General features: G+C 40.5%; 1 long non-coding RNA gene across 1 annotated transcript; it reads left to right on the top strand.

Annotated features, from left to right (window-relative positions):
• Window positions 1–7663: 7663 nt before the first annotated feature.
• On the top strand, window positions 7664–9485 carry LOC148764119 (uncharacterized). The gene is made up of 3 exons (XR_016024413.1): window positions 7664–7747; window positions 8391–8476; window positions 9264–9485. It is a non-coding gene; the product is annotated as an uncharacterized LOC148764119 (long non-coding RNA).
• Window positions 9486–10073: the final 588 nt, after the last annotated feature.

Here is a 10073-nt window from a genome sequence, read left to right on the forward strand (position 1 = left end):
AAACGGTTATGTAGAAAAAAATTCGATGCTAGTGCACCAAATGACCAAATTTTTCTATAAGGAATTGTGAGGGTTCTAAGGCTGAATTTGGCTTTATTTAAATGTATGTGGTAAATTAAGGTATTAGAGGAGAAATGAATTAATTTGGAGGTTATTTGGACACAATCGTCGATTAATCGGGTGATCGGTCGAATTTAATCGATACCATGATTAAGCGGTAATCGGGTATATTTGTGCATTTACATATCAAGCATTAGTAGTTTAAATTAATTTATATCAATTTAGGGACAATATAGTAAATTCCTCAACTTTGTTATTTGTCAAGGTGGTGAGACATCCGGAAATGGCAAAGGAATTGCGCTTGAGGACTATTAGTCAGAGTTCACCCGAAATCCGGATTTTTCGACACCTGTGAGTGGACTGCCTATCAAAATTGTTTTGAAAATATGACTGTTTTGAACAAAGTGTTTGAATGATTTTATGCAATTTTTCATGGAAATGAATGCCTTGGGAACAAGCTTTTGAGAAAAGGTTTATGTTATGAAATGTGGTTATTATGGATTTCTATGTGGCTGCATTATGTTGATATACATATATGCTTGAATATAATGTTGTGTAATTATGTTGACTCGGCTCTGTGCGAGTAGGGAGTGTGCATAAGCCGAGGATGACCCGGTTATGTGCGAGTAGGGAGTACACATAATCCGGTGATGACCCAGCCATGTGCGAGTAGGGAGTGCGCATGAGCTGGTGATGATGATGATGAGCTGGTGATGATGATGATGGGTTGGTGAGATGATGATGATGGGTATATACGTATATATATATACATATGTAAATGTGTGTGATATAGCAAATTGATGGACAATGATTTATGGTTGTAATGTACGTAAAATTTGACACATTATACTTTGAGAATTTTCATGAATGTTAGGTTGATTTTATTAGTTTAACAGGATGGCTTTTGTTGAGTGAGGAAAAATGTTTCTCTTGTTGCTTTGTTTTCACTGCATCGAAATTCATGCTCGCTATAGCGAAAAACTCTGGGGTTTGGAGGGGTTTTAAATAGGAATGAACTAAATTGCATTGTTTGAAACAAGTGCATCATGATTTTAAATATTTCCTAATTGTTGCTTGTTCCCTTCCTTGTTCACTCACTGGGTTTATACTCACCATTTTCAAATTCATGTTTTTAGATCACGAGGTAGCCGATAATTAGGACGAGGTTTCCTTGTAGATATGTGTACATCTTCTGGTAGGTGTCTCGGCATTCGGTAGCTGTATATCCATCCGAGTCACTCCGCTGGAGGTCGAGTATTATTTTGTTATGTATAGATGAACTTAAATGTAAATTTTAAAAGAGTAATGCCAGTACGAGTTGGCAATGTATATCACTATTTTGACTCAAAGTCATGAAATAGGACTTAGTGATAATAAATAGAATCATAAGTAAGATAAATAATAGGTTTGCTTGGGTTTAGTGGATTACGTCCATTGGATCCATGCGCCGGTCATGACCCGGAATTTGGGTCGTGACAGTATTGGTATCAGAGCAAAGGGCTGTAACCCGATCCTTGGGAACTCTCGCATGTGAACAGGGGCGAAGCATGACTTCCGCCCAAGGGCTTATAGGGCTGGATGCTTCGTGATCTTCCACCCTATGAGTGCTCTGATAGGTACCATTTGTCGCCTCCGTAGCGAAGGGGTTGAGTGATACGTTCCTCCCTAGTGACAGTATTGGTATCAGAGCCCTAGGTTTGTCTAGGTCCTAGAACTTCCTTTTTGTTAGTCCAGCGGAGAGTCGGGTCTTTATGTGGGAACTTCAGTTGTAAAGTGTGAACCGCGGCACATTTTACAACCAAATGACCGCATAGATTCCCTATCTTAGAAACCACCTGTTGCTTTAAGTATGATTATAATATGTGTTTAATAACAGGCGTTTGCTTTTGTCTAGGTAAGAATGCCGCCTAAAACACGAGCCGCCTCAAGACGGGCAGGGGAGCAAGATGCTCCCATTGAGATGGCAGATAGACCACGGGCATCCACCCAGAGAGGCCGAGGTAGACGTGGCAGGGTCACTAGACTGGTGGGGTTGGATACGCCTGTGAGTAGGCAAGAAGAGGGACAGTCCTCAGGTGATGTAGATAGACACCCAGCTAGGGGTATTACTATTGAGGATTTGGCGGCAGGCCTACAGGGAGTTAACCGGGTTGTAGAGATGATGGCGACCCGCATGGAAGATATACAAAGGGTAGTAGAGGGGAGACCTACAGTACAAGAATCCCCTAGCTCCCAAGGACAGGCCGATCACCAACATCATGAGGAGGAGAGGGGACATCTAGATATTTCTCTTCCTGACTTTCTCAAGCTTAAGCCTCCAACATTTTCAGGGTCTGATGCATCGGAGAAACCCCAGGTTTTCTTGGATAAGATGGAGAAAATTTGTAAAGCCTTGGGATGTTCTAGTGTTCGGTCAGTTGAGCTAGCCGCCTTCCAATTAGAGGATGTGGCGCAGGAATGGTATAGCTCTTTATGTAAAGGCAGACCGACTAATGCAACACCGTTGGCCTAGAGTGAGTTCAGTGCAGCCTTCTTAGATCGATTCTTACCACTCAGTGTGCGTAATGCCAGAGCTAGAGAGTTTGAGACTTTGGTACAGACTTCAAGCATGACGGTGTCTGAGTATGACATCAAGTTCACGCAGCTAGCTCGTTATACGCCCTATCTCGTTTCTACTGAGGAGATGAAGATTCAGAGGTTTGTGGATGGGTTAGTGGAGCCATTATTTAGGGCTGTGGCATCCCGAGATTTCACTACCTATTCTGCAGCAGTGGATCGTGCTCAACGCATCGAGATGAGGACCAGTGAGAGTAGGGCTGCGAGAGATAGAGCAAAAAGGGGCAAGACAGAGGGTTATCAGGGCTGTAGAGATTTCAGCGGTGGTGGTTCATCTTCTAGCCGTCAGGGTCCACAGAGGGACTCACGGTTCCCTCAGCAGGGGAGTGACGCACTTGGTGCTAATATTAGGGTGGGACAGAGAACCTTCAGTTCTAGGAGGCAGCAAGATTCTAGACAGAGTAGTCAAGTCATTCGCTCTTGTGATACTTGTGGGAGACGACATAGTGGACGGTGCTTCCTTACTACAAAAACTTGTTACGGGTGCGGTCAACCTGGGCATATTAGGAGGGATTGTCCGATGGCACATCAATCACCAGATTCTGCTCGTGGTTCCACCCAACCAGCTTCATCTGCTCCGTCAGTTGCTGTCTCATCTGGCCGGGAGGTTAGTGGATCGAGAGGTAGAGGTGCGGGTACTTCCTCTCAAGGCAGACCATCTGGGTCCGGACATCAAAGTTCTATTGGTAGAGGCCAAGCGAGGGTGTTTGCTTTAACACAGCAGGAGGCTCAAACATCCAATGCCGTGGTCTCAGGTATTCTCTCCGTTTGTAATATGAATGCTCGAGTACTATTTGATCCTGGTGCTACCCATTCTTTTATCTCTTCATGTTTTGCATCTCGGTTGGGTAGAGGTCGTGTTAGGAGAGAGGAACAATTAGTGGTGTCTACTCCTTTAAAGGAGATATTTGTGGCCGAGTGGGAATATGAGTCCTGTGTAGTGCGAGTCAAGGACAAAGACACTTCGGTGAATCTAGTGGTGCTAGACACCTTAGACTTTGATGTAATCTTGGGGATGAATTGGTTATCACCCTGTCATGCTAGTGTGGACTGCTATCATAAATTGGTTAGATTTGATTTCCCCGGTGAACCATCATTTAGTATTCAGGGGGATAGGAGTAATGCTCCAACCAATTTGATATCGGTCATATCTGCCAGAAGATTATTACGACAGGGTTGTATAGGTTACTTGGCTGTTGTAAAGGATAGTCAGGCAAAGATTGGAGATGTAACTCAAGTGTCGGTGGTGAAGGAGTTCGTGGATGTATTTCCTGAGGAGCTACCAGGTTTGCCTCCTGAACGGGAGGTTGAGTTTTGCATAGATTTGATTCCCGACACTAGACCTATATCCATACCCCCATATAGAATGGCACCTGCAGAGCTTAAAGAGCTTAAGGATCAGTTGGAGGATTTGTTGGATAAAGGTTTCATACGACCTAGTGTATCCCCATGGGGAGCACCAGTGTTATTTGTGAAGAAGAAAGATGGGTCACTTAGGCTGTGCATTGATTATCGACAGCTTAATAAAGTGACGGTGAAGAATAAATATCCTCTCCCAAGGATAGATGATTTATTTGATCAACTACAAGGAGCACAATGTTTTTCTAAGATAGATCTGCGATCTGGGTACCATCAGTTGAGAATCCGAAACGAAGATATACCCAAGACCGCATTTCGAACAAGATATGGGCACTATGAGTTCTTAGTGATGTCATTTGGGCTCACGAATGCTCCTGCAGCCTTTATGGATTTGATGAACCGAGTGTTCAAACCTTATTTGGATAAGTTTGTAGTGGTGTTTATTGATGATATTTTGATATATTCAAAGAGTCGAGAGGAGCATGAGCAGCATCTTAAGATAGTGCTCCAAATTTTGAGAGAACATCGATTGTATGCTAAGTTCTCCAAGTGTGAGTTTTGGCTCGAAAGTGTTGCATTCTTGGGGCATGTGGTATCTAAGGAGGGGATACAAGTTGATACAAAGAAAATTGAAGCAGTGGAAAAATGGCCAAGGCCAACATCAGTTACGGAGATTAGAAGCTTTGTGGGTTTAGCTGGCTATTATCGTCGCTTTGTGAAGGACTTCTCCAAAATAGTTGCCCCTTTGACTAAGCTGACACGTAAAGATACAAAATTTGAGTGGTCTGATGCTTGTGAGAATAGTTTTGAGAAGCTTAAGGCATGTCTCACCACAGCTCCAGTGTTAAGCCTGCAACAAGGCACAAGGGGTTACACGGTGTTTTGTGATGCATCGGGGGTTGGTTTAGGATGTGTATTGATGCAACATGGGAAGGTGATTGCGTATGCATCTAGGCAACTTAAAAGGCATGAGCAGAATTACCCCATACACGATTTGGAAATGGCAGCAATCGTGTTTGCCTTAAAGATTTGGAGACATTACTTGTATGGTGAGACTTGCGAGATATACACGGACCACAAAAGTCTGAAGTATATATTTCAGCAGAGGGATCTTAACTTACGGCAACGTAGATGGATGGAGTTGCTAAAGGATTATGATTGTACTATTCTTTATCATCCCGGTAAGGCCAATGTAGTGGCAGATGCCTTGAGTCGAAAATCAATGGGAAGCTTGGCACATATTTCCATTGGTAGGAGATCTTTGGTTAGAGAGATCCATAGCTTGGGAGACATAGGTGTGCGTTTGGAAGTTGCGGAGACAAATGCTTTGCTAGCACACTTTAGAGTGAGGCCTATTTTAATGGACAAGATTAAAGAAGCACAAAGAAAAGATGAGTTTGTGATTAAGGCCTTAGAGGATCCTCAGGGTAGGAAAGGAAAAATGTTTACTAAAGGCACAGATGGGGTGTTGAGGTATGGAACCAGACTTTATGTGCCTGATGGTGACGGGTTGAGGAGAGAAATATTGGAGGAAGCTCACATGGCAGCTTATGTGGTACATCCAGGGGCTACAAAGATGTATCAAGATTTGAAAGAGGTGTATTGGTGGGAAGGACTTAAGAGAGATGTAGCTGAGTTTGTCTCCAAGTGCCTGGTTTGTCAGCAGGTTAAGGCCGAGCATCAAAAGCCTGCAGGGCTACTACAGCCATTACCTGTACCCGAGTGGAAGTGGGAACATATTGCTATGGACTTTGTAACGGGTTTGCCTCGAACCAGTGGGGGATATGATTCAATTTGGATAGTAGTGGACCGGTTAACAAAGTCAGCTCATTTTTTTCTAGTTAAGACTACTTATGGAGCTGCCCAATATGCTCGAGTTTATGTGGATGAGATAGTGCGACTACATGGTATTCCCATTTCTATAGTATCTGACAGAGGAGCTCAGTTTACTAGTAGGTTTTGGGGAAAGTTGCAAGAAGCATTGGGCACTAAGTTGGATTTCAGCACAGCTTTCCACCCTCAGACTGATGGACAATCTGAACGGACCATACAGACATTGGAGGATATGTTGAGGGCTTGTGTGATAGACCTTGGTGTCAGGTGGGAACAATATCTACCCTTAGTGGAATTTGCCTACAACAACAGTTTCCAAACTAGCATCCAAATGGCACCATTTGAGGCCTTATATGGACGAAGATGTAGGTCACCCATTGGATGGCTAGAGGTGGGAGAAAGGAAACTTTTGGGGCCTGAATTGGTGCAGGATGCAACCGAAAAAATACACATGATCCGTCAGAGGATGTTAACAGCACAAAGTAGACAGAAATCATATGCTGATAACCGACGGAGAGACTTGGAGTTCCAAGTAGGAGATCATGTATTTTTAAAGTTTCGCCAACTAAAGGGGTAATGAGGTTTGGCAAGAAAGGGAAGTTAAGTCCTCGGTAAATAGGGCCATTCGAGATCTTAGACAAGGTTGGAGCGGTGGCTTATCGTTTGGCATTACCACCAGACCTTTCTAATATTCATCCCGTGTTTCATGTGTCCATGCTTAGGAAGTACAACCCAAATCCATCACATGTAATACGGTATGAAACTATTCAGTTGCAAGATGATCTAACCTATGAGGAACAACCGGTAGCTATCCTTGATAGGCAAGTTAAAAAGCTCCGTTCAAAGGATGTAGCCTCAGTGAAAGTGTTGTGGCGGAATCACACTAGCTAGGAGATAACGTGGGAAGCTGAGGATGAGATGCGGACAAAGCATCCACACCTCTTCGATATGTAAGGGTAAGCCACTCTACATTGAATTTAAATTCGGGGACCAAATTTTTATTAGTGGGGGAGAATGTGAGACCCTGTCAAGCTCGATTAAAAGACGATATTGTATCGAGTGGTACAACTAAGTTAAATCGAGCCTTGAACTAGTTCAAATAGAAATTCTAAGAGGAATTTGAAAATTTTAAAACCAACAGAATGGCTTAGAATAGTGATTTGGAGTTCAAGGTCCAGTTTGGAGTCCATAAGAAAATTGACCGATTAGGGACAAAACGGCCATTTTACCATTTGATGATAAAATGGAGATTTTTAGCCAAGATTTGATCACATTTGACCAAGAATAATTATATAAAATATAATTATGATTATTGGAGTATAAAATGATGTTTAGCAATGAAAAATTTTGATTCCCGGTATTTATAGAGCACAAGGGCAAAATGGTAATCTTACCACTAGAGGACTAAACGAAAATTTTTTTTTAAGTAATTTTTACCCCATTTGGTTAATATTGATCAATATTAGTGTTATTTTAGGTTGAAAAGTAGAAACAATGAGATTTCGGTACATTTCAGAGTATAGGGGCAAAATCGTAATTTTTTCGTCTCGGGGGCAAATCGGTAAATTTTTCACCCCAGCACTTGTCAAGACCAAGGGATTTTAATTGGGGTAGGATTGGATAAATACCAGAATATTTGTGGTGGAAAATTAAGAAGAAAAAGTCAAAAAGTTAAAAATTGGGCAAATAAGCATGTGACACATGGCATGTTTGATTATTTTATTATTTTCTATAGAAATCAGCCCATTAAATCCCCAATTCCCTCACCATATTCGGCCTAGACATTCAGCAACAAGAAAAAAGGAAGAACAAAAGGAAAAACAAGAAAACCTAGGTGGAAATTCAAAGAAAAAGTGAAGAAATCAAGGAAACAAGCTAGGTAAGTTAAAATTTCTTTAATTCTCCTTGATACCTAGCTTAACCATGCTTTTGTTTTTGATTTCCATGGTTGAATATTGAGTTATCATGACGAATTCAATTCTGAAAAATGGGTATGGAAGAGGAATTGTTGTTGGAATAATTTGATTTTAGACTATGTTAGTGTTTAGGGATAGTTAAGCATGGTTATGAACAAAAACACAAAAGAAATATTCAATTTCTCTAGGGTTCCTTATTGGCCGAACCATGAGGGCTGAATATCAATGGGGGATTGTTTTTATTTCTAGGAAAAAGGCATGGAAAATGATGAATTAAGGTGAAACGGTTATGTAGAAAAAAATTCGATGCTAGTGCACCAAATGACCAAATTTTTCTATAAGGAATTGTGAGGGTTCTAAGGCTGAATTTGGCTTTATTTAAATGTATGTGGTAAATTAAGGTATTAGAGGAGAAATGAATTAATTTGGAGGTTATTTGGACACAATCGCCGATTAATCGGGTGATCGGTCGAATTTAATCGATACCGTGATTAAGCGGTAATCGGGTATATTTGTGCATTTACATATCAAGCATTAGTAGTTTAAATTAATTTATATCAATTTAGGGACAATATAGTAAATTCCTCAACTTTGTTATTTGTCAAGGTGGTGAGACATCCGGAAAAGGCAAAGGAATTGCGCTTGAGGACTATTAGTCAGAGTTCACCCGAAATCCGGATTTTTCGACACCTGTGAGTGGACTGCCTATCAAAATTGTTTTAAGAATATGACTGTTTTGAACAAAGTGTTTGAATGATTTTATGCAATTTTTCATGAAAATGAATGCCTTGGGAACAAGCTTTTGAGAAAAGGTTTATGTTATGAAATGTGGTTATTATGGATTTCTATGTGGCTACATTATGTTGATATACATATATGCTTGAATATAATGTTGTGTAATTATGTTGACTCGGCTATGTGCGAGTAGGGAGTGTGCATAAGCCGAGGATGACCCGGTTATGTGCGAGTAGGGAGTGCGCATAATCCGGTGATGACCCAGCCATGTGCGAGTAGGGAGTGCGCATGAGCTGGTGATGATGATGATGAACTGGTGATGATGATGATGGGTTGGTGAGATGATGATGATGGGTATATACGTATATATATATATACATATGTAAATGTGTGTGATATAGCAAATTGATGGACAATGATTTATGGTTGTAATGTACGTAAAATTTGACACATTATACTTTGAGAATTTTCATGAATGTTAGGTTGATTTTATTAGTTTAGCAGGATGGCTTTTGTTGAGTGAGGAAAAATGTTTCTCTTGTTGCTTTGTTTTCACTGCATCGAAATTCATGCTCGCTATAGCGAAAAACTCTGGGGTTTGGAGGGGTTTTAAATAGGAATGAACTAAATTGCATTGTTTGAAACAAGTGCATCATGATTTTAAATATTTCCTAATTGTTGCTTGTTCCCTTCCTTGTTCACTCACTGGGTTTATACTCACCATTTTCAAATTCATGTTTTTAGATCACGAGGTAGCCGATAATTAGGACTAGGTGTCCTTGTAGATCTGTGTACATCTTCTGGTAGGTGTCTCGGCATTCGGTAGCTGTATATCCATCCGAGTCACTCCGCTGGAGGTCGAGTATTATTTTGTTATGTATAGATGAACTTAAATGTAAATTTTAAAAGAGTAATGCCAGTACGAGTTGGCAATGTATATCACTATTTTGACTCAAAGTCATGAAATAGGACTTAGTGATAATAAATAGAATCATAAGTAAGATAAATAATAGGCTTGCTTGGGTTTAGTGGATTACGTCCATTGGATCCATGCGCCGGTCATGACCCGAAATTTGGGTCGTGACAATAATGCTTATTAGTCCATGAAGAAATTAAAGTTTGATCTACAAGTAACAAGAGAGCAAAGGTTGTTGTAATTAAATGAACTTGATGAATTTTGCCTTCAAGCTTAGGAAAATGCCAAACTCTATAAAGAGAAAACAAAGAAATGGGATGACAAGAAGACAGTGGAACGAAGCTTTGAACCAGGCCAATTGGTGTTGCTTTATAATTCTCACTTGAAATTATTTTTGGGGAAACTAAAATCACAATCTTCAAATCACAAAAGATAATCTCCAAGCTTTTTGCTGTTCTTATACAACGACTAAACACACCTGCAAAAAAAAAGAAATAAAACTTAAATTAAGACTAATTTTTGAAATTTTAATATTAGTAAATAATAAAGAAAACAAAATCCCAGCAACAGTGTCAAAAACTTGTTGTCAAATTTTCACGCAAGTGCACGTTATTACAACCAAGTAATATAGTGATGAA

The sequence above is a fragment of the Theobroma cacao genome, chromosome 2 (genome assembly GCF_053813885.1).
Source record: "Theobroma cacao isolate CCN51 chromosome 2, ASM5381388v1, whole genome shotgun sequence".
Taxonomy (NCBI): domain Eukaryota; kingdom Viridiplantae; phylum Streptophyta; class Magnoliopsida; order Malvales; family Malvaceae; genus Theobroma; species Theobroma cacao.